The 26034-nt window shown below is 36.0% G+C and overlaps 1 pseudogene; it reads left to right on the top strand.

Moving 5' to 3' along the window:
• Positions 1-19942, top strand: part of LOC101314252 — a 24183-nt pseudogene extending 4241 nt beyond the window's left edge.
• Positions 19943-26034: the final 6092 nt, after the last annotated feature.

Raw genomic sequence — 26034 nt, 5'->3', positions numbered from 1 at the left:
TTTGAATGTCATGGTAATATTTATCTGCAAATTTTCTGCAGGGAACACATGGAGTATTTGAAGAGGGAGTTTCCACAGTACAAAAAGAAATCTGCTAAGTGGCTAGTTGACAAACAAAACCTTACTTTTGCTGATTGGGTGAAGGAGAGGGTAAGTTTATTAACCTCCAATTTGTTTTAAGGTTTAGATCACCATGTTCAGTGTTCAATATTTTATTATAAACTTTTGTCTACATTTGCAGGTTGCTATTCAGCTTAGTGAACCTGATTGTGATGTCCCTGAGATTGTGAAGTGGCTGGCAGATAAACCAGGGAATGAAGTATCGAAGTTTCAGGGTTATAGAGTAGGGGGTGTGCAATTTAACACAAAGTCACGAGATGATCTTCGTAAGACACAAAGTAGTGGTGTTTACTTGGTGGCAGAGACACCTCAAGTAGCTAGTTCTAAGGATAAAAACATAGTTACTGAGGACATGAGCTTCTACGGGGTTATCACCGAAATATGGGAGCTTGATTATGCTTTTTTCAGGTTTCCTTTATTTAAGTGTGACTGGGTTGAGAGTCATAAGGGTGTTAAAGTAGATGATCTTGGTTTCACTTTGGTGAACTTAAATAGGAAAGGTCATTTGCAAGACACTTTTGTTTTGGGAAGATGTGTAGAGCAGATATTTTACGTGGAAGACCCTGTAGATTGTATGTGGTCCGTTGTATTGAGACTCCCCAAGAATGATTACAATGATTGTGAGTCTTTTGATGAGGTTGGGGACACTACTATTCAGCACCCTCCTTCGTCGAGTACAATGCCCACTATACAATCAGTAGAGAACTTGGCTGATGAGGATGTTTTGTGTTACATGCGTGCAGGGAGGAAAGTATATATATTAGTGATGGAGAATGAAGAGGATATTTCCAGGGTGTTGAGTCTTATTGTTTTGATTATGTAATCAGTAACTTAACTTGTTAGATTTTGGATGATAATGATATATTATGGTTGGTTATTTTGATTAATGCTCATCTGTTTTGATTATTTTCTTAGTGATTTATTTGATTGAATTTTTATTTTATTTTAATTTGGTGGAGATTTATTTTACTGATTCTAATAAAGTGTGGAATGCGTTACTTATGATTATGATCAGTGCTTGATTCCACTTTCATATTAATTGCATAAGTGCTTATTGTTTATGTGACTTGTCTTTGTGCAGATATGGCATCTTCGAAATCTGCAAATGAAGCAGGCAAGTCCAAGAGTAAGGAGAAGCGACTCAAGGTCAAGAAGGCAAAGTCCTTGAAGTCTTCTACATCAACAAGAACTTCTGATGCAAGTTGCTCAAGGACGAGCAAGTCCAAGAAGAAAGAAGCTGAACCAACCGGGGGTCTTGAGCTGTTGAAAAGGCATGCAGTGACTATGTCAAGCATTACTAAGCATAAGAGAAAAATGAAAAGGATGGTGTTGTTCAACAGAAGAGGCACTCCCTATGGGAAGGTGGCCAAGAAAATGCAGTCGTACTTGGGATTATTGACACGAAGGAGAGTGCCAATTATAATAAAAACCTGGAAAGGGGTAAAAGAGGATGACAGAGCTAAAATATGGAAACGTCTTCAGGTACTAAGTGCTTTATTTTTCTGTTAATTTTTTAATTGAATTACTTCTAGTTCTGATTAGTGGATCAGAGTTTCATACTCATTTGTATCTTAACTGCACAGCTTCCATTCATAATCGGTGAAGAACATAGGAAGAGGATTATGCAATCTGCATCAACTAAGTGGAGGGAGTTCAAGTCTCACCTTACTCAAAATACATCATCCCCTACCTTGATTCCCTTGAAAAGCTGAAGTTTCCTCCTAATGATTATCCTTTCATACCGCCTGATCATTGGACTATATTTGTCAAGTCACGGACAACGCCTGAATTCTTGGTATGAACGGCATTTTTAATATCATAACTTGTTTCAACTTAGTAGTAGATCTGATTTTCTACTTGCCATATCGTGGAGTTTTTAAAGTGAGTGGTGGATTTTGCAGGCAAAACGTGAATAACAACATAAAAGGCTCAAGAAGAACAAGTATCCACATAGAATGTCCCGTAAGGGTTATATAGGAGTGGAAGAAGAAGTGGTTAGTAAATTAACATTAGATAGTCAAGATGTGTTTTGTTTTGTGCTTGTGATAGTGTTCTAATTCAGAAATCCATTTTTGTAGATTGAGGAACTAGGTGAAGAAGGTGTAGGCTTGGTTCCAGGTGAAGGAGAAATTGATAGAGATATAACTTGGGTCCGAGGGCGTATTCCAAAGGAGGGGGAAATACCAGATGAAGAGACAAAAAAGGCTGTTGAAAGAGTGGTAAGTTCTTGGTCGTTTGAATTGTATGTGTGCAGCTTTTTAAATGTTATTCTATTGCTTACATTGGTAACTCCTGTTATCAGGCTGAAGTTAGAAAAGAGGTTGATGAAGGGAAAAGGACCGCTGCGGGGATGAATGATATTTTAACTCAGGCTTTGGAGACCCTTGAGTATAGTGATCGAGTACGTGGAGTGGGAGGTCATATTACTCCGCACGAGTACTTTGGACTGTCAAATCTTAGGAAGCAGAGCTTTGAAGCAAGGATGAGAAAGATAGTGCATGAGGAGAGTAAAAAGATAATAGAGGAAGCGAAACCAGTAATATTGAAGGAAGCAAAGGAGCAACTAAGGGAAGAAATTGAGGCAGAAGAGGCAAAGCGTTGGGAGGCAAAGTTTGAAGAATTCACAACAAACTTGCTAGCAGGACATTTTGGGGCTGGCATTAAGCATAATACACCGCTTTCTGGTCAAGGAAGTTCACACACAATGGAGGAGGGTGTTTCGGTACCAAACCTGGAAGGTGAAAATACACGCCAAAAATCGCTATTTCAAAAAAAAAATGAACTCCCTCTGCCCCCGGAGGAAAAGGTACAAGCAGTGCCTATGAAGGAAGTAGTTAAGGGTGTTTTGAATAAGATTACGAGGAACTTTGCAGCCGCTCAATCACGTAAGAAGAAGAAATTGGAATCAGTTGATGCCCCTGAGGAAAAGAAGGATTCTGAGTCAGTTCACTCAGTTGAATACCCTGAGAAAAACAAAGCTTCTAAGTCTGTTAATATCCCTGAGAAAAAAAAGTGGACTTACAGGGTTGGAGACCCTGAGATTGATTGCAAGTTGGCTGTGGGTTCAATGGATAACATTGTTGCTCATGCCACAATAATGGAATCCGGTGATGATCCTGAGGCAGTCATTCATGGAAGACCATCAGGGGATGACAATAGGCGTGTTTCTGTTTACTATGCGATTGATGAAAAAGCGAAGGTCCCCTTTCCTGTTGAAGATGAAATTGTTACTGTTAAGCATGCAATAGGGAGTTGGGTAGCCTGGCCTAAGGACTTGATCATATTGCCAAATGAGGTAAACGTTTAGTACAAGTATTTATACTTTGAACCTCTGACTTGTTTAATAAATATTGGTATTTCCTTGATTGTAGTAATCATATATTATATTTATCTTCTTATTCTAGAAACCTGGGGTGGATAAAGTCTCCAAGAAGAAGAGAAAACGTTCAGAACTAGCTGTCCAAATGGAGGAGGCTGATGTGACCTTGGCAGAACTTGCACCTAACCAATCTGGACCATATGAGATGCTATGTACCGCATTCAAGGATGGTCGAGAACTCAGTTCCAACATTGAACCTGAAGTATTTAGATATATTTACAGCAGCTATATTACCGGAAAGGATGTTGTGGTTATTGCAACCATGGAAAAAGTCACTGGAAACTTAATTGCTTCTTACCAGAGGTATAAATTATGCAATATCATAATTTGCTTGTGATTTTATCGTAATTCTCTTGATAAGTAGGCTTTGATGAAAGATAATGTGTTGGTATGATTGTTAGGTACCTATATAGCAAGTTGGAAGCTTATAGAATGGTGGACATTGTAGCGTTTGTTCACCCTTCCCAAATTGGTGCAGTAGGGTGTGGGACTAGAACTCAGAGGACTGAAAATATAGCTAAAAGGCTTGCAACTGCCAAACTGGGTCAAGTGTTCATGTTGCCATATAACTCGAGGTAAGTCCATGCTGGTTTTCAAGTTTTGGTATAAATAAATGTTTTTAGTAATTATGGCTGAACTATGGGAATGGTACTCGGGTATTGTTTGCTAAATATTGCAATATGAATTTTTTTATGTGGTAGCGATTACTGGACTTTGACTGTTGTTGATCCGGACAATGACACTATCTACTTTATGGATCCTGTGAGAAGACGTATACCATGTGGAGATTGGGCGAAGATTGTAAAAGAGTAAGTTCCATTGTTCATTGTGCAAATTGAGGTAATAAGAAATGGGATGTCTTGTATTGTCTCCCTTACATCCTTTTTTTTTTTTTTTTGTCTTCTGTAGTGCAATGGTTAATAGCTAATGCTGCAAGAAAGAGGAATGGACGAAGCTCAATGATCCCTAAAAATTTGGTTGTAAGTGTCATCTGCATTTTAAGTAATAGATGTCTTAGTGTATCTTGGTTGTGTGGAATTGTTTTGTAATAGTTTGTTTTTAGGGCATGCCCTTCCAACCAAGCAATAAGGAATGTGGGTACTATGTCATGTGATACATGAGGGAAATAATTGAAGACAAAGACACATCACGGTTTGTTACCAAGGTATAAAATATGTTTTTAGAGAGTCATTCAATATAGCTTAAGTATTAATAATATGTTTATTATATTAGGAGTTCCATGGAGCAATACTATATATCAGAGACTAGAATAGTTTTCTTTTTTCCCACCAACTTAATGATTCAAATACTACAAAATAGACAAACTAAACAGAAGATTATACTGCTAATTTTGGTGCCCTGACTTGATGAAATGATTAGAATTGATATTTGTCTTGAAGTGATATCTCCATTATAGGACTGAGATCTAATCTTTGTTAGCAAAGTCAGTCAATCATTACAAGTTAAATATTAAGTTTAATTTTTGCTAAAAGGGTGACAGCTAGCTGGTATGGATACACAGATTAACTAACAGATCTTATTATTGATGCCTAATGGAATTTATGTTGTAAACTTATTGTTTTGATCTATCATTTTTTGTGTTTTGTTGAATAAGTGGGAATGGTTCCTTTTTGGATCTTAGTTTTTGGTTCATTAAATCTTCATCAATCTCAGATTAACTAACAGATATATAGCAGTGTTAAGTTACAATGATAACTGAAAAACCAAGTGTTGTGTCTGGTTTATATGTACATCTAGGTTGAGATAGCAGATATACAGCTTATGCCTCTAGGGGCTTGATTGGATATATATATCAATTTTTGTTCTTTGTTTACTTTAATTAGTGGGACAAGAGAGGCAGCTGCAAATACACTCAAGAAGATTTGGATGAGGTGAGAAATGAGTGGGCTGACTTTGTTGTCAAGAAGTACGTGAAGGAGCCGTGATTGAGGTAGCATCCTCTTGTTCAAAGAAAAACATCTTTTTTGTGCTTCTCAACTGGTACAATATTCATGCATGATATGTGGCATGTTTTTGGTACAATTGATACTATGTATCAGCTAGCTTTTGATGTCCCTAGTTGATGGGCATGTATTTGAATGTTTTTCTTATTTTTAATGGTTGTTAGGATGATGGGTATATGTGATGTCACGTTAATGTTAACAATGCATCGGATATTTTATATCATATTTTTGGTTGTTTGAATGTTAATAATGTTTTGGATGGTTTGGAAATATTACTTGTAATACTGTTCATTAGATAAATTTGGTATTAGGGCATCAATAGAGCACATCATACAACTAAATGATGATAATCTAACGTTGTATGAAATGCATCATCATACAACAAGTTAATGACAATCCAACGTTGTCTGACTAAATGATCCTACAACTATATTATAACATTGATACGTTGTGTGAGTATTGATCACACAATGCCTATTAGCAAAAATTATGTGTACTATTTAACAATCAGACAACCATAAAACGTAAAAAATCGTTGTATGAAGATAACTTCACACAATAGTTTACTGCCAGAAAACTATTGTGTGAGTGTCGACAGATGTTGCCGACTGCAATGCGGAATGATCTCGACATATGCCGATGAAATCTGTTGATATTCACACAACTCATGAAAGGAAACCGTTGTGTGACTTAACAATCACATAAGAGTTTTTATTGGAAAAGCTGTTGTGTGATTCTCGGCAGATATCATCGACAGCTGACGAGAAGCAGCTCGGCATGTGTCGGTATGTGTCGATAATATCTGCAGAGAATCACATAACAATATTCTACAAAAAACCATTGTATGATTCCCGGCATAATTCATCAACATATGTCGACAGCTGCCGAGAAGGAGCTCAACATGTGTCGACAGCTGTCGATGATATCTGCCGAGAATCACACAACGGTTTTTATTGTAGCGTTGTGTGTCAGTTAGTCAGACAAGCTCTTTTTAGCCGTTGTGTGACATGTTGATCAGACGGCGATCGGATTAACAACGGATTTGACCTTTATCAGACAACGTTTTTTCCCCATCGTGTGATGCATTATCTGGCGTAGTGAGGGTTCAACTAAAGGGTGTGCATCGCACACAAATAGGGACACAAACCTGTTTGACAATGGTGTTCATCCTAAAAAGTTTCATTTATCCTTTCCAAAATCAGAGTATTTTATGATAAAAGTTTTGAAAGTCCACAAGAGTGAGTTCTAGTCATCTAGAGTTCATTAAAAGCTATGGTGAGCAATTAATCAAATTGAAAGAATAATGAGGTTTGCAAAAATTATAGCCAAGAAAATGAATCAGAATATTTTAATGAACACTCAGAAGGAATAGCACATATAAAGGCTCAAAAGCTCATATTTAAGGTTCATAGGAATCAAAAACTTGTCTTAACATGCTCATTTATGTACTAGAGATTCAAATCATATCCACTACGTTTCACATGATTTCCATTCATTGCAATTAACTTCAGAATATCAGTTAGAATCATCTCAATCTTGTGATCTTATCTTATCCATAATTTCAGAGATTTTCAATCCACATAGATAGTTAAGGGCTTTTATGACACAAAAACAAACAAAAGACTCAAAAAGCAAACGAAAATTTTTAAATTTTTTTGACATTTTTCAATATAGGATTCAATAAACATGTAAATCCTTCCCCCACACTTAAACTCTACATTGCCCTCAATGTTCACAAAATAATGTGTAGAATCAAAGCGTGGAATAGGAACTTACAAAAAAAAAAAAAAAAATAATAACGAAAAGTAAAGAGAAGAGAGGATGGAAAACAAATCTGCGTTGATGGCTCCTCCATATCTTCGGTTGAATTGGGTTGCCTCCCAAGCAGCGCTTAATGTTTATAGTCTTTCAGCCTAGACTTGTACCTCCATTTTAGCTCAGTGTGAATGGTGTATCTTGGAGGGGTACTTCCTCCACAACGTGTTCCTCAAAAGCCTTAGAGTTAGGCTTCAACCAGTGGCCATTCACCTTAAACGCCTTATGATGAATTTACAAATGACGGCCAATCATCTTCAACTCATTGCAGGTCACTTCACTTTCAATCTATGTAGCATCTCCAGGGAAAGCTTTAGTGAAAGTGGGAACTACCATGCATGTGAAGGACGTGAGTTCTTTGATCGACTAAGTTCCTTGATCGACTAAGTTCCTTTAGCCTTATGATATTTCCTAGAATTCAATGCATAAATTAGTAGATGTAAAATGAAATGCATAATGCATGAAATGAGATGCAGAAAATGAGAATGATAATGAAATGCAATGTAATGAATGAGAATGCAACTATGGTGATGATGAAACATTTTGGTGGTACCAGACTCGAGATTTACTACAATTTAGTACTATGTCTAAGTTAATTTTAACACTTAGGTACGGAACAGAGGACCTCGGTGTGCAATGGGACTGAAACAGCTACCCAATCCAAAGACTTATTTAATCCGATATACCTTAGTGAATAACACATTTTCTTTAAGTTACAAGTTATAAGTTTTATTTACTCTCAAATCACATCTTAAGAGGTAAACCTTAGTGGCGTACGACCTAGGTATTACGTCTAGACATAAATACATTCTGTGGTTTCAGAAGGCTTGGATGGCCAGGTCAAGAGGAAGGCGGCTAGGATTCGTTTTAGTGAACTACGGAGGTCGAAACCCCTATCGTGCTTACGCACAATCTATAGTCCTTTGAGATCCAATTTTGGTCCCAGTCATTCAACTTGGCCTAGACACCACCCAATATGCCCCTTACTCAGCTAGGAAGCATTCATGTGTTAGACGGCTCTACAAGAGTTAATAAGGACCGCCCTTAACCTCAAGAGACCTTTGATAAGGTCCTAATGAAGGGTTTAGGTCCCTATTAACTAAATTGACCTTACTCTATTCCAAAGCTTTAGAACCCAAGATATAAATCTGACAATAGATAAAACAAACAACTGTTAGGCAAAAATTATCTAAGTAAAAACAGATATACAAAATTAAAATGGCGCATTATAAACAAGAGACTTTATAGTCCCCGGCAACAGCGCCAAAATTGACGTGCCCGTTACCGGACGTGCGGCAATTAAGAACCCTTTTTTACAATCGTAGTATAAGGCAAATAAGGTTCGATCAATCCGGGGACTAAGGGTGTTCCTGTAACGCTGTCATGTAAAAAGTCAGTAGCTAACAATACAAATATACAAGTATTCATTTACAAATATACATATGGTACAAGGTAAACAGGGGGGTTTTAAGGTTTGTTCTAACATTCCTACTAAAAGATAAAGATAAAAGCTAAACTAATATATACAAGTGATCGACTTCCACACTTTCGAAACCAGATTCCAGAAAACATAATCATAATCCAATGAACTTTAATCACACAATCGAGTTATCACCAAAGAGAAACACAGAAGGGTTCTAAATACAAGCCTACGAGGTCATGCATTTAATCGGTTCCTCTAAATAGTCATCCAAGGTAGAACGTATGAACTTAGAACATTTTACATGTTGCTGCTATCAATACCATAAGTATATGTCTACAAACATGCAAATCATTAAGTAAAAGAACGAACCCTAACATGCAAAGAGTTTACGTACGACGCTTAACCATTCACATGCAAAACATGTTCCCAACCATACAGGATACGACCTCCATTACTGGTGATCTATACTTACCTACGAGGCTTAGTACAAAAATCACATTAGTTAGCATACATTCTAACATAGGTATATCAAACACAAACATGCTTTCAACAAATTTCTAAGGTAATTGACTCAATTGCATAACATCATCAGAATATTGAAATCATAATTATTATTATCTGAAAATCACTTAGTTCTCGACAAAGCTTCCATCCAATTCGGAAAATAAAACACATAGTTCTAAATTGAAAACTAAAATCAGAATAAGATGGCTGGAAAGTACTAGACATAGATTTACACTTTTCAATGGACTGATCGGCCGATCAAGAACTTGAGGTCGAGCAAGGCTATGCTAGGGCTTCAGTACTCCCTGGAACGTCCGAGGCAGCAAGGGCTTCTCTCCTTCTTCTTCTAGGGACTCACAGCAATGAGGGAGACTAAGAGAACTTTTCTGAATTTCTGGAGTGTAGGAAGTGATGCCTTGAGAAATACCCAAGGCTGTCTTTATATAGAGAAAATTTTGGTGGAACTTCTCTTCAAAAAATGATGTGGGACTAGCTCCCCAAGTCTGACTTTTCTCCCTGCACTTTTTAGACTTCAAATCCAAATTTACTTCTTCTTCCAAACTGATGTGGGACTAGGAGAAATGTTTGACTTTTCTCCTTCCTTTTTGGGCTTGCTTGGGCCTTCTTTTGGGTTTTCTGCTCTTTCATCCTTAGACTTCTTGGGCCATCTTTTGGGTTTTCTGCACTTTTCTCTTATTTTCTTGATTTAGCATTCTTTCCTTAATTTAAGCTCTGATTGTCTCTACAATTACAAAACATGTCAGAAATAACATTATTATGAGAATATCATAGCTAAGTAGGGTAAGGAACACATTATAAACATAGCACTTTGTGCTCATATCAACATGCCATTTTCATTTGCCCGTCATTTTGGTCTGATCATATAATTCAAAATCTATGTATATGCATCTCTATGTGATATCTTTATAGTAAGTAAAATCAATAAACTCAATCAAATGAAACGGTATCTATGAACAATAACTAACTTGCCCACACTCTATGATTTTGTTTTTTGTTTTCAACTGGAAGTAGTATATAACAAAACACAAGTATGTAAGAGTATGCAGATGCTGAAGAAGGTCATACATGCAACAATTCAGTTCTGACATCAATTGCATATACAATCGATCATACATACTTCAAAACCTTATGCATTACAAACAACAAATATATAACTACGGACTTTTATGCCGGAACTTATCATAATTATCAAACGGATTATACTACCAAAACACACATGTAAATATCAATAGAATTAAATTCAGTTTACCCCCTTGTGGTTTGGGGGTAACTTCATGTTAGTCCCTACACTTTTATTTTCATCAGTTTACCCCTTGAACTCTTCAATTTCTGTCTGCCGTGCCCAAATTTTCATATTCCGTTTGAATTGGCCTTTAATTATCAGTAGTTAAGGTCCGATTTGGACATATAAGATCCGATTTGCCCAAATTCTAGATACTGGCCTCACAGTTAAGGTTAAAATTATTAGCAATTAACGTCCGATTTAGACAGAATATAGGACATTTAGTCACGCTTGAGGAAAATTCGAAAGTTTGAGGGGTAAACTGATGAAATTGAAAGTATAGGGATTAACATGAAGTTACTCCCAAACCTCATTGGGGTAAACTGAATTTAATTCATATCAATATTACTATAATATTTAATCATACATATATAAGAAGGTTCCATCCTTAGAGTCATAAATACATTTACAGAGTTCATGGAAGAACTTCATTGTTTCCCCGAAGTCTATTTACTACTTCAGAAACTATGGTCACAAACTTCTCCTCGGAGTGATATTCTCTTCGATGTTTCTTGAGAAGACGATAATTCTTCATGATGTGACCAACTTTGTTACAATAGAAGCAAGAATTTCTTCTTCTTGTTTAGATTTTGACTAGGATGGTCCTTATTCGACCCAAACTTCCGTTTTCTACTACCTTGGTTGTTCTTTGATTGTTTACCTCCACCAACAACCAAATCATTTTCTGAAGATAGGAAGGTCCATCAATTTTCTCATAGGTCTCATTCTCTTTGCCAATATTAAGAATCTCGTCCAACCTTTTATTGGTTGCTCTATCTATAATCCTCCTCAAACCAGAGTCTACGACCCAATTGTTCCATGGTCAAGCCTTCCACCATGGTTTTCATATTCTTTTTGAAATCTTTCCATGAAAATGGAAGCTTGTCCAAGATAACTAGGATACTGATTCGTGAGTCCGTATGTATATCATGTTGACCAAGCATGTCGATTATATGAACTAGTTCATGAAATTGCTCAACAATAGATATGGTTTCTATCATTTTATATTTGAAGAACTTTGAAATCAGAAAGGCCTTACTTGTAGGATCTGTGGAAATATAATGTGATTCCAATGCACTCCATAATTCCTTTGACGTCTCCTTGCTTTGAAACTTCAGTTGTAACTCATCACTTAAAGAATTGTATATATAGTTTTTACATGCACAATCATCTTGATCCCATTTTTCTCGTTCATGCTTCATGGAAATAGTCTCATATTAACTTTCTTCTGGCCTTGGTGTCGTAAGCACATAAGCCATTTGTAGGTTAGTGAACAAAAGTGTATCTTCTTTTGTCATTGTCTAAAAATTGTTCCTTCAAAGCATTCTAGCTTCATTGTATCAACAAGCTCCTTCAAAGATGCCGTAGCAGATATATAGTTTGAAAATTGTTGGATATTTGGGAAATATAGATCAATGGGTTATGGCAATTTGAAAGAGTTTATGCTTCAAGGCACGTTGTAGAAACGCTATCTTTCAGACTATATTTGCCCCCACTACTTATGTGTAAAGAGGTTTATGCAAATTAGCCTTATGGATACAATGAAGGCTAGCAATCTTGCTATTGTTGATCGGCGTCTTGCACTTACAATGATCAACCAACACTCAATTGAAGATTTTCAAGGGGCTCAAAATTCCTAGAAACCGTAACTGCGGTAATATAGTTTCTAGATTTGTCTTTGGAAAACAAGGAATGAAATGAAGATTTTATTGAGAAAAATAAAGAGAGTTTCTGAATGTATCAATCTGTAGAGAACAACTTGTTTATATGAAAGTGGCTGTGTCTTTTAGAACTAGTGTCTCTTCATGTTGGTAACTCTTCACCAAAGATTAAATCTCTTCAATAAAAGTTACTGATTTTCTGGTGTTAGTTTAATTACCAATAATCACATAGTTTGAATTAATTCAATTCAAACTAACATACCTCTTGGTGGTATATATTCACACCTTTTCATCTATGCTTGTCAATTTCCTTTATAATTTGAAAATTGGTCTAACAAAACTACGAATGATTTAAACTTCTTTGTTTTTAGAACTGAGCATGGAAAAGACAATCAGATTGTTTTTTCTATCGATTGGCAGTTCAGACGTTTTTTTTTTTTCCGATGCAGAATAAAAGTATAATACAACCACAAAGAAAAACTACAAACATACCCTACATTATGAAAGTCAAAGTTAAAAGCCGACAAAGTAGATAAAGGTAAGCTCCGAGCCCAACCACCAATATTTGTAGTATGACTAAGATTAGCAAGTGAATTTGCAAGAAAATTCGCCTTACGCCAAATCTGCAAGAGAGCATTTGTTTTACCATTGTTTTTTTTTTTTTGTTAGAAGCTACAAGAGGGCAACCTTCATGATCTCTGATTACAAAACCTGCAACAACTCTATCATCTTGGGTAACTGAGCCATCAAAATTTAATTTCATAAAGTCTACACGTGGAGGATGTCATTTGATAAGTAAGTTCTGATTCAGTTTTTTGTGCTTCTTATGAGATAAATGATCGGTACTGTAGTTTGTAAACAAGTTTGCCGCTAGAAAAGAAACCATATTTATTAATATTCCTAAATATATGGTAATTTTTTGTGGTCCATAAGTAGTAGCAAGTAATAAGAATTTTAGATAAAATATTATAGTTCAAAGTGTAGTTTGAAAAAAATGAATAAATCGTTGAAAATTAATTTTTTTAAAAAGTGATCATTACTAGTAGCTCGGATGTTGTGTTATTAATCTAGAAACTTAATCGTAGTTTGAATTTTGAAGTATAATTTTGTATACCAGATGGGGATTGATTGTACATAATGCATTGTTAATGTGAAAATTAATCTAGCATCTAACACACCACAGAAACCTCGCTTTTGTTGATAATTACCTAGTAATAAGATGATGTGAAAGGTAGGAAATTGATTGCTGCAATGCAGAGCTTTAGTTCTTCGGTAATGTGGGGCCCTATAAATTTGATTTGTTGAAAATTTGTTAACGAAATTATATTCAAATCCGTGGACCCTTAATTGTATCATGTTATATCTTAAAAAAAAAAATTAAGGTTGTTTGTCACATACATAAACGTGACTCTTTAGTCTTTACTCTTTTGGTTGTTTTTTAAAAGCGTACTATCGATATTCATCGACATAAATCATGCGACAAAATTTTATCAAGGTCAGTGTTGTTATAGTATAAATAACCCAGCCTTCTACACGTGCAAATTTGCATGTTGTCACAAATTCACTCAAAATTAATGAGCGGTTAATCGACATTCTATCTACTACCCACGTTTTTCTATTTCAAATTATCTTTTCAGTTTATTTATTTATTTATTTTTTATTTTGCAATTTACCATAGTAGCCACTTTTCTTAAAATGAGTACAGAGATGTGATGTGTAGAGATGTGACAATGAGTACTCTCTACACATTCTCTCGCCATATCACAATATTCCAGACATAATCCTCCACGGCTAAAAGGGATCACATTACCATCTAACAACCCAAAAAACACACTACAACGATCACACTACACATTCTCCCGCCACAACCCAAATTCAGTTCTTACTTCTGCATAATCTCAACCCCAAATTGTCTCACAACCTAATTTTTCGCTACTCACAATCATGCCCACCACCTGTTCGACGTATTGACCATGCATTTCCACCTCCTCAAAACCCTCACCCGCCGTTATTTCCATGACCCATTTCCTAACAAGCTCTCCCACACTACTACAAATATGACCTTTAATGACAGAAATTTTATGACGTTTGGCGAAAAACGTCATTGTAAGGTCTTTCCATGACGTTTCCAGCAACAAACGTCATAAATCTGAATCTGAGTTTATTTTTATGACGTTAGTTGGCCGTCATCGTAAATCATCACTTTTCATGACGTTTAACGACCGTCATAAATTTTATGACGTTTTATAAAGGTCATGTTATACTTTTCCATTATGAATTTGGGACGTCATGGTAGATCTTTTGATAACGGTTTCTAAGCATCATTGAATAGTGTTTCAATGACATATTTCAGACTGTTGTTAATTTTAGCTGGGCCTTGACAATTTCACAACGTCATAAAATGTTTTGGTCCAAATTTTGAAGACCCCGCGCTATAAGTGTTCACATTTTCACTTATTGGCGCCTTAGCCCAATTCTCTGCCGCCCAAATATTTTTTTTTTTTTTGGAAAGTTGTTCTCCCTTTTAGGGAAAGTCAATTAAGAAACATCCTAAAAGAAACAAATTGCAAACAGCTAGCTAGAGATCGACTCTGCCTAAACTCGCTCACTCTTTCTTTCAACCAAACACTCGCCCTCCTCGATATCAAACTCACCGGCGATCCTAAGCTTGCCGACGAACTCTCTCCTTAAGGAAACTTACTTCGACGACCGTTACTCTCTCGGTGATAACCCTAATCTCTTCTTCTGTTTCATTTAGATGGTCTAATTGTGGTTCGAGTATGGGTTTGTTGTTGTTTTTAGTAGAATCTTGCGAAAAGTCGAAACGAAATTGTTGGAATGAGCACACCTTGTACTGGGTTGATACCAATTTGTTCATCTCATACATCTGCTTGATACCAATTTGTAACTAGCATTGTGTCTTTAATTTGTGTTTTAAGATTTTGGGATATATAGATATGAATTCGCTGTAAAAGATTTAATCTTTTTGTGAATTGTGGAATGTGAATTCTGGAAAAGATTGGGTCTTTGATGATTTTAGTAAAGAGCTGGAATGATAAAGTTAGTATCTGTTTGTTGAATGCATAAAGATTTCTAAACTTCACTAACTAGTTTTATTAGAACTGCTCCCACAAAACACAGAACCTGATATAACATAAGCAAATGCTCATGTGTATTTATAGCCATTGGGGATTGAATGGGAACTACTTTATTTTCATTGTTTTGATAGTGCATTTCTATATTACACTACGATGATGATATAGAATTTAAAAAGTAGATATGAAAGAATGTTCTGCGTGGCAATGGAATTTTTAATCAGGTTGACAATATTCATATAACATTGGCATCTGATGTGGGTGGTTTAGGCAGCCCAGCTTCATTTTGGCTTTGTAACAAGAATTAATCAATTTTTAGCTCTCACATACTCTCTGGATTGTGATGCAAATGCCACTCATGACAGCTTTACTTATAATATGATCAAGACAATAATTAAATTAATGTTGTACCGAAGAATACATGTATACTAAAAGTTGTAGCTACTTACTATCGACTTTCCGTCACGAATGTCTTGAATGTATCTAGACTGCTAGCTATTAAGCTATACATATATAGTTAGAGATTGTAATAGTTAAGTTAATAGAAGCATAGTTATATGCAACTTGGCTACATATTGTGCAATTATGACTAAGAACTTTGTGACTTGTAGTAGTAGTTGTTGAAATTTTCTATATCTTACAGGTTTTCCTCTTTTGATTTTGTGAGGATTGGGATTGCTGTAGTGGTTAGGAGCTGTTATTTCTTTGGGGATTTGGAAGTACGAGGTGGTACTGCTCTGTTGAACTGTTTGTGTGGACTGGTATGTTCTAGTATCTTGTTATCTTTTAGTTTTTGGCTTTGTATGAAGAAACTGTATAATTGGTCTCATTTATTAATTGGTCTAATTTATTTCATGTTTTGGCGCTTTGATTGTATCACTGTTTAGAATGAGTTTTGGGCGTTTGATTGTGTCATTGCTAATTTTAGTTTTAATTCAGATTCTTTCTCTCTGCATGAATTCTTTCCAAGTAGGTATATATGATATAAATCTGATATGATTGATTTCTGATATATACTTCAAATCTTATTATGCATAATTTGTTTCAGATATTAACATTAGTTGTATATATTAAACTTTCTGTTAATTATCTTTTAGTAAATCAAATTATAATTTGTTTGGACTTATAAAATTGTATAGGTGTAATGCGATTCTAGTTTAGCATGGATAAGAGCTGGATAAAATGGGATCCAAATAATTCTGAGTTCCGAGCAAAAGTTAAGGAGTTTATCTTATACTCTAAGAAGTTTGCAAGCAATCCAGATAAAGTCTTATGTCCTTGCCTTATTTGTAGAAACTGTAGTCCACAATATGATGAAACAATATTGTTCCATTTGACCAAATATGACTTTGATCCAACGTATAACATCTGGGTCGCTCATGGTGAGCCTACCATATCAGAAAGATGTGCACAAGTCAATGGTTGTGCTACACCACCTCATATTGATGATGATTCTGAAATGCTAGAAGTGCATCAAATGTATGAAGATGCAAATTTTCAGTTACTTGTTGAAGGTGAAACCCCTAGTTTTACTAATCCAGAGGATAGGTACCAAAAAAAAATCATAGAGGCTGAAGTTCCTCTATACCCTGGTTGTACAAAGTACACAAAACTATCAGTAACCTTAAACATGTACAAGCTGAAAGCCGAATCTGGTCTTTCTGATACTGGGTTTGATAACTTCATGAGGGAATTCCAAAATATGCTGCCAGATGGAAATAGTTTTCCCGAGTCACTGTCCACAGTAAAAAAGACACTTAAACACTTTGACTTAGGGTATGAGAAGATTGATGCATGCATCAATGACTATTGCTTGTATAGGGGAAAGGAGTACGAGAACTTACAAAAATGTCCTAAATGTGATGCTTCAAGGTATAAAGTAAACCCACGCACTGGGAAAATAAAAGGAGTGCCTGCAAAAGTTTTGCGCTACTTTCCAATACTTCCCAGAATTCAGCGGATGTTTCTTTCAGCATCTGTAGGACAGCAGTTAACGTGGCACTCTACTCATCACAGCCAGGATGGGAAAATGCGTCATCCAGTAGATTCAAATTGTTGGAGTACAATAGACAAAAAATGGCCTACTTTTGCATCTGATTCAAGGAACTTGAGATTTGGACTTGCAACTGATGGGTTCAATCCGTTCAGTAATCTTAGCTCCACACATAGTGTTTGGCCAGTGATCCTTGTCATCTATAACCTTCCACCAAATGTGTGTATGTCTTCTGAAAACTTAATGCTGAGCTTGCTCATTCCAGGCCCTAAACAACCAGAAAACGACATTGACATATATTTGCAGCCACTTGTAGATGACTTAAAAAAGCTGTGGGATGATGTGGATATGTATGATGCCTATACTAAAGCCATGTTTAACCTTAGAGCTATCTTATTGTGGACTATTAATGACTTTCCAGCATATGTCAATTTATCCAGGTTAACCACAAAAGGAGAATTTGCTTGTCCTATATGTGGTCCTGATACTTGCTCTCATTGGCTACCACTTGCAAAGAAGACTGTTTACTTGGATAATAGACGTTTTCTTTCTTCTAACCATGTTTTTCGCTCTAAACATAAGTGGTTCAATGGAAGAAAGGAGAGAAGGGTGAGGCCTAAAATATTTACAGGGAGAGCTATAGTTAGTGCTTTAGCTGGGTTCACAAATAAGTGGGGGAAAAAAAAGGCGAAGGAGAAGAAACTGAAAAAAGGTGACCCAACTAAGTTGTTAAAGAAGAAGTCCTTATTTTTTGACTTGCCGTATTGGGAGGTCAGTGTCTTAAACCAAGTGTTAGTTATTACTATTTTTAATTGTTACAGTATTATGATGATGAATTATATGTTTAATGTTTTTTATTTTTTGGTTTATAAATAGGAACTGCTTGTGCGCCATAATTTGGATGTCATGCATATTGAAAAGAATGTGTGTGAGAGTGTTTTAGAAACTATCTTAGATGTGAAGGGAAAATCTAAAATTGGGGCAGCTTCACGTAGAGATCTTGAGTTACAAGAACTTATGGATGATGTTCCAGTAGAAGAAAGAGTGAATAAGCTGGATGTTTCTAACCCTTATACCTTAACAAAACTTGAAATACCAAAATTTCTTTGGAGGCTGTGGATGCAAAGGTTTCCTGATGGATACTGCTCTAACATTGAGAACTGTATCAAGATGAAAGAATGCAAAATTCTTGGACTCAAGTCCCATGATCATCATGTCTTGATGCAACAACTTTTGTCTGTTGCTGTGAAGGGGCTTCTCTTGTAGGTATTAGGAAAGCAATATTTCGTCTCTCTTCATTTTTTCATGAGCTGTGTCAGAGAGAACTTGATAAAAAAAGATTAGAAGAGCTGGAAGATGAGATTATTGAGACACTGTGTCTGTTGGAGAGGTACTTTCCTCCATCGTTTTTCGACATAATGATTCACCTCACAATTCACATAGGAAGAGAAGCTAAACTATGTGGTCCAGTTCATTATAGGTGGATGTACCCTTTTGAGAGGTACTTCAATAACTTTAAATTTTCTGTTTTATTGTGATGTGATGTGTTGTGTGCATGTCTAACCTTGTGTTTGTTATATAAATTGTTAGATACATGAAGGTCCTTAAAGGTTATGTTAGGAATCGTGCAGCTCCAGAAGGAAGTATTGCAGAAAACTACCTAGCAGATGAGTGTGTTCGGTTTTGTGGTCGGTACATGAAGCACTCATCTGTGTTTAGTAGTAAACGAAAACGAAATGATGTCATTGAAGACGACACAATAATTGAAGGATCAACACTTCTAAAAGGTCGATCTGTACAATTGACTGATGAAATGCACAAGGCTGTGCATCTCTGTGTGCTTAACAACAGTCAAGCAGTTATTCCTTACATTGAGTAAGTAAAAATATCTTTAGTTTTTAAACCTTTTTGAAAAATAGATTGATGTGTTTGATGCTTCATTAGGGTTCATAAGGAAGAGTTAAAGTGCTTAGATCAACGGTTGAGAACTGATTCAAAGTTGCTAGAGAAAGTGCATATGGAGAAATTTGTCAAATGGTTACAAGCTAAGGTTTGATATAATGATATTTGGTTCATCTGTTTTAGGGTATTGATTAAACCTTGAGCTAGAGCTGAAAGTAAATATTTCTTAATAACTTTTTCCAGATTCAACTTGAAGCTGGTAGTACTTGTCTCGAGTCTGATGAAACGCTCTCTTACCTTGTAAAAGGGTCAAGGCGTTGTGCAATGTCCCACCCTGGTTATATTATTAATAGAAAACACTTCCATACTATTGAAGCTAATGTTTCTACGCAAGATTATGGTGTGCATATTGAAGCAGATACATCATCCAATTATTATGGGATTATTAGACAAATTTTGGTCTTGGATTTTTACAAGTTTCGGTTGGCTGTATTCCTTTGTGATTGGGCCAACATGGCTTCTGGTGTGAAGAAAGTAGATGGATTCACTTTAGTTAACCTTCATGAGGGTTTAAGTAAAAAAGATCCATTCATCTTAGCCTCACATGCCCAACAAGTGTTTTACTCTAGAGATAATGAAAAATCCAGTTGGTATGTGGTGTTAAAGGCACCACCAAGAGGTTTTGATGATTTGGAACAGTTTGATGACAGGTTTTATGCATCTTTTGTTGCTCAAGAGGCAGCTGCACTTGACATAGACCTTGAGGATGATGTTGAAACCTGATTGAAAAATTGCTTTTCTTGCCTAGCTAATGATCATTTTTTGTAACCTTATTGTATATTTGTAATGTAGCCTAGCTAGTGACCATTTTTGTAAACTGATTCTAAACATGCTTGTACTATTTTGTACATATAATATACTGATATCATGCATAATGATCATTTAATTGGAATGCTGCTCACATTTTATGATATTGTTTTGTACTGTGCTAATACATTGTTTCATGTGTTAAGACTTAAGAGACTATGACAATAGGGAGGAAAAGAGGTAGAGTAGAAGGGCCTGAATTGGATGCACCAATTGCAGAAGCTGGTAATTTTCAACAAGAAGTTCAACCTGAGGTTCCTGAGGCTACTCCTGATGCTGTCAAAGGGAAAACAAGAGGAAAGACTACCTTACAAGTCATTCCTACTGGAGAATTAAATCGTCAAACGCTTGAGTGGAATGAAAGAGGACAACCTGTGGGAGAATTATCAGTAAGATTTAGCTCAACTGTTAGGGTTATAGTAAGAGAGCAGGTGTCAATCAACATAGATGATTGGCGTAACGTTGAAGATAAGATAAAAAATGAAGCTTGGGGTATTTTGCTGGTAATGTGATTTCCCATCTGTTCTTTTCTTTTTTTTTCTTTTCCTGTTGTAACATATCAATACACTTAAATATGGAAGCTGATCATACTTTGATGTGTTGTAATGCAGCAAAAGTACAAGCTGGATCTGATTCACAAGACATTCATCTTGCAACAAATGGGAAGACTATGGAGAGCTTACAAATCTGAACTCTCAAGCAGCATTATGAGTGTCTTAGATTCTCAACGCAACAAGACAGAATGCGCAAGGCTTCTCAACTTACTTAGACCTGATGATGTGCCTCAGAAAGAGTGGGATACATTCGTGGCACAACATAGTTCAGAGGCATGGAGGGTAAGTGACTTGGCATAATGTGCTTTTTTGTTTCTACAAATAATAGTTGATTTTTTTGAAAATATTTGGTGTTATGATTTGCAAGAAATGAGTGACAAAATGAAGGCAATAAGGGGTAGACAACTTCTTCCTCACACTGAGCCGAAAAGGTTATGCAAGAAATGAACATGATCATGTAAGTTAAAAATTGTTCGAAGAATCCATAATTTAAATATTTTACAGCTGATTTTAAATTATCTAATATCTGAACTAACATATGTATTTTTGCTCATTAAAGAAAAAAAAACTGGAGAATCCTTGTGTAGAACAAGGTCATTTCTCAAAGGCCATGAGAAGTCCAAAAACAAGTATGTCCTTGCCAAATGTGTAAGTATTTTCCATTGTCAAAATTTTTGCTTTGTTAGTGCATATATAGTTGATTTGTATTGTGATATATTCTTAGTTGTTGCTTTTTAATATTCATTTGTTTAGGCTGAGATGGAAGCTAAACTTGCTGAGCAACCTCCTAATGAAGGGCCTGTTCCTGTAAAGTATGATGTGTTGAGTCAAGTTCTTGGTAAGGAGAAAAATGGTCGTGTTAGAGGCCTGGGAGCAGGTGTTACACCTTCAAGGGTAGATGCTCAGCTGCAAAGTAGCTCTTGGAAACAAGATGTTGAGGAGAAACTTAAGGCGTACTCTGAGCGGACAAAGATTCTTGAAGACATAATTTTTGAATTAGTAAGTTTTGTGGTTTAACAATGTTGTTTAGATTCTATTTTATCTGTGTGCATGCTTAAATAATTTGTTATTGTTTTCAAAGAGGGGAAATGCTTCTACTACTGGTGGAAGTGGACATGCTGGTTGTAGTATTGGTGGAAGTAAGCGCACAAACAGCCCTGATATAGCACAAGTAAGTTGCTGGTGCATTCTTCTAATTCAATAAAAATTTGTTCATTTTTTAATACTTACTTATATCTTGGTAATTTAGGATAGATATGAAAATGGTGAAAAAAGATTGAATCCTAGCCCTATGACAGCAAACTCAAAGGTAAGTTTCAAAGCTGAATCTGCATGTGGTATTGTTTGTTGTGTGTATGTGGTTAACTTCTGTCCATTATAAACATGAAGCATTTGGATTGTAAACTTCTGTCATTATGTAAGCTATGTGTGATTGAAACTTTGGATTGTGTAGTCAGTACAAGAGAGCACTCTGCTTGGTATTAATCAGCTCTACAACATACTCAGCTGGGAGGGCACTGATGAAGTTGTGGCTAAAGGGAGAATCTCTGCAACTGACCCAGCAACCAAAGTGCATGGCTATAAGCTTGGACCTGATTGTTACAGAGTCGAGATTGAGGAGGCTGTCAATCCAAGAGCTGAGTTCTTTCGTTTTCAGCCAGAATTTTCTACCATGGAAGATGCAGTTGGAAGCACCATTGCTTGGCCAATTAAGTACATTGTCCCTCGCACTTGAGAATTGACACTTTTAGTTCTTTTAGTCCTCTTGCTTATGTGACAATGCATGCATACATAGTATTGCTGTTTTGGTTTTGTTACTAGCACATGGGCAGTGAACTTGTAGTTTGATTTTGGCAAGAGCTACAACTTTTAGCTAGTTATTTTGCGTTTTGAATGATGTCAATTATATGGTGATGATGAACTTTTTCAATATTAGTTGATTTGTACTGTCAATATTAGTTTCAAATTATATTTTTTTTCATAAATATGTACTTTTTATGACAGATTAAAATTGACATCAAATATGGTAGCTTGACGTTTGGAAACATAATTAAAACAAAACATGACACAAAAACAATGTCATTGAAACATGTGAACCATTCTCAGAAACGTCATAGTGAATATTATGACACCGGATAACTGTCATGGTAAACATTTCATGACACGAAATGAACGTCATAATAATTGTTACAACGACAAGAAACAAGAGTCATTAAAACCTATTTCATGACAGTTTTCGAACATCATAAAAAATATTTCAACAACACAAAATAAGAGTCATTAAAACTATTTCATGACAGTCCATAAACGTCATTCTTTTATATTAACAACGTTTTACAAATGTCGTGAAAGAGATTTGACGACGTTTATCTAACGTCATTGTTTCGTATCCCTACCATGACACCGGTATAGATGACGTTAAAGATGACTGTGGGAAAACATCATGGAAGGGCTTTAATGACGTTTTGTGTGTGTCATGGAAAGTTTTTCTGTAGTAGTGCCACTACCTCCACTGTGCCAACCTCATCGACTCCATCTGTCTCAAGCTTCGCACCCACACCCCAAACTCCCTCACTCCTTTAGCAAACGACACCCGCCTCCTCGACCCTTTTGTAGTCACACAAGCCCTCCGCTCCGCTCCCTCAGCCGACTCTTCTCTCTTGTTCAATGAAGCCCTCAAATCGAATCCTGGTTTTGTGCACACCCAAAACATGCACGGTTCATGCGTTGGCCACGATTCTGGCCAAGTCAAGTCGTGTCGGGGAGCTCAACTACCTTACTAAGGTTGCCAATGCCGGGAGGTTTCGTAACGTAAGGCTAAGTTATGAGCTGGCAAGCTGCTGTTGTTAGGTGACCGGAGAGATAATCAATCGGTATTTTGCACCAGATGGTGATGGTGATAAGGTAGTTTTTTTTTGTGTTTGACTACCACGTTTGTAGGCCTGGGCTCTTATTTGTTTCAAGGTTCTTTGTAAGGCGCGCTATTTGAACTTATATAAATTTTATTTTTGTTTTAACTTATTAAATTATGAGGAGGTCCTTTTATTTTACTGGTCACACTTCACAGAACAAGAACTGCTTGGAGTGGGAGGATATGCATCCGTTGTAAGCTGCAAAAATAACTTCGATGGTAAAGGTCCTAAAAGGGGGTGAACATGTATTTTTTGAATTTTCGTTAACTTATGTTCCGGTGGATAGCAATGGCTTGTGATATCCTAGGTTCACAAGATACGAATTTGCCGAAAGTAAAATGCAGTAAATAAACAATCAACACATAAATGTTTTTTACTCGCAAAAACCCTGAAACATGGAGAAAAATTGCGTGCCCCTTTTTCTTGAGGGACAAAACTTTCCACTATATTGAAGGGACTTCTTACAAGAATAATAGTTATAGGGATACAACATTTCTATTTTATCCTACCTAGTCCCAAACTAATCTAGACCTATTTCCTCTCTTGTTTTTAAGTAGCAACAACTTGAAACACTTTTAGAAGTCTTGTTCATGAATTCAGCTACCCAATAGCTAATTCAACCTTAAACACTTCTTGGGTTGATTGCACTACACATCCCTCATGGTATGCAACAATGATATGAGTTTATGAAAGAAGTTTTTCGTTCAAGCTCTAAGGTTTACAATCATAAGGAAGACTTAGAGCATCATGAACAATGCAAGCTAAAACTAGACTCAACAAAGAAAACGCAATATAGCAGTTTTCAACAACCGAAGAGCAAAGCTTAATCTAAAAGAATATATAGGCAAGTGAGACATCTCAAGAGATGCAAACACACTTCCCAAACTGTTTTGAAAAAGGTTTTGGACTAAAGTGTGTGGTTGCTGCAATTGAAAGTGACACAACCCAATGGAGTCGTCACAAGTGACTCAATGAGACAAAACCTATCTTTCCAAAACAAGGGTTAATTCAAAACAAGAAGCAATAAGGTAGTAGAACCTTATATTCAGTCCATTATAAGACTATGACTCAACAAATAGTGACTGGTCATTGAATCAAGCACAGACCAGCTATTCATTATTGGATAATATATCATAAAATCCAAGCTGGAGACTTGAGTATCAAACTATTTGGTCACGGGTTGGCACAACAAAAGATCTCCACCCTAGACTGGTTTGAGCACCAAGGCACTTATAAAAACTCAGTTGTCAATTATCAATTTGAAAACAACTAAGACCTATTAAAATAAGATAACATGATCTTTGAATTTAAAGACAATAAGGGACTCAGAACTAGTTTTGCTTGCTATCCTCTGTGAAAAATAGATGATATGCATGTTTTACTTGAGATAATGAGAGAGTTAGTGACTTCAGAAACTTGTTCTTGGCAAAGGGCAAAAACTTAAAATGTTTTGTGCGGTAGAAGGATTGCCAACTATCCTTGTACCTTCAGATGGACAGGAGTATGTTGTCAAGAAGATTACAATCGGTGAAGAAGTCCTTAATTAGCTTTGTTTCTACTAATGGAGTGGACTATGATGATGAAATGGACCTAGCAGACGGTTTCTATGACCTCTCAATCGTCTTTTTTATGGGCAGCAAGGACCTCACAGAGGTCTCCAGCGATAAATCTCTAATCAGGTACAAGTCTCCAGTTATAATTGTTGTAATTCTCACTGGCGGATCTAGCCCAGGTGAACATTTGAAAATTGAAATCTACATCACACATAGTTGAGTGTAGTTCAGTTGGCTAAAATGATATGAGTTACACTCTTCCCTCCACTGGTTCGAGTCTCGGTGAAGACAGTTCATGCCTTTTTTTTACCCTTATTTGACTCTTTCTTTACTATTTCTCAATTTTTTCTCCCCATTTTTAAATTTTTCTTCTAATTTTCTCTTATTTCACTCATTTTTTCTTCCTTTTACTCACTTTTTTCTTCTACACGTTACTTCATTAGTATGTCTTAAAAGCTTCTTATCGTTTTTTCTCCTCCCAAAAAATCGTTTATATTTTGGGAAACATTTTTAACTAAAAAAGAATATATATTCTCCCCATTTTTAAATTTTGTTTCTAATTTTCTCTTATTTCACTCATTTTTCTTCCTTTTACTCACTTTTTCTTCTACACGTTACTTCATTAGTATGTTTTAAAAGCTTCTTATTGTTTTTTCTCCTCCTAAAAAATCGTTTATATTTTGGGAAGCATTTTTACTAAAAAAAACATATATCTATATATATATGACTTAAATTTAGCCCAACCGGAGATCGCATCTTGGTTCCGCCACCGGTAATTCTCTATATTGTGAACAAATTGGATTGGTTTTTTCTCATGTTATGATGATTGTGATGATTGAAATATGTTGTTGTATTGTTTGATAGGCAGGCAAGGATATGGTCTAAGCATGAATCACGACAATATCGTCCGTCGTTATTTTGAGGCAGCATTATTATTATACAATATACTATTTTTCGTCCGGGTGCAGCACTGTTCACTTTCTACAGTA

The sequence above is a fragment of the Fragaria vesca genome, linkage group LG2 (genome assembly GCF_000184155.1).
Source record: "Fragaria vesca subsp. vesca linkage group LG2, FraVesHawaii_1.0, whole genome shotgun sequence".
Classification (NCBI taxonomy): domain Eukaryota; kingdom Viridiplantae; phylum Streptophyta; class Magnoliopsida; order Rosales; family Rosaceae; genus Fragaria; species Fragaria vesca.
Note: the sequence above shows the minus strand (reverse complement) of the source record. Positions and strands in the feature narration are given on the sequence as shown.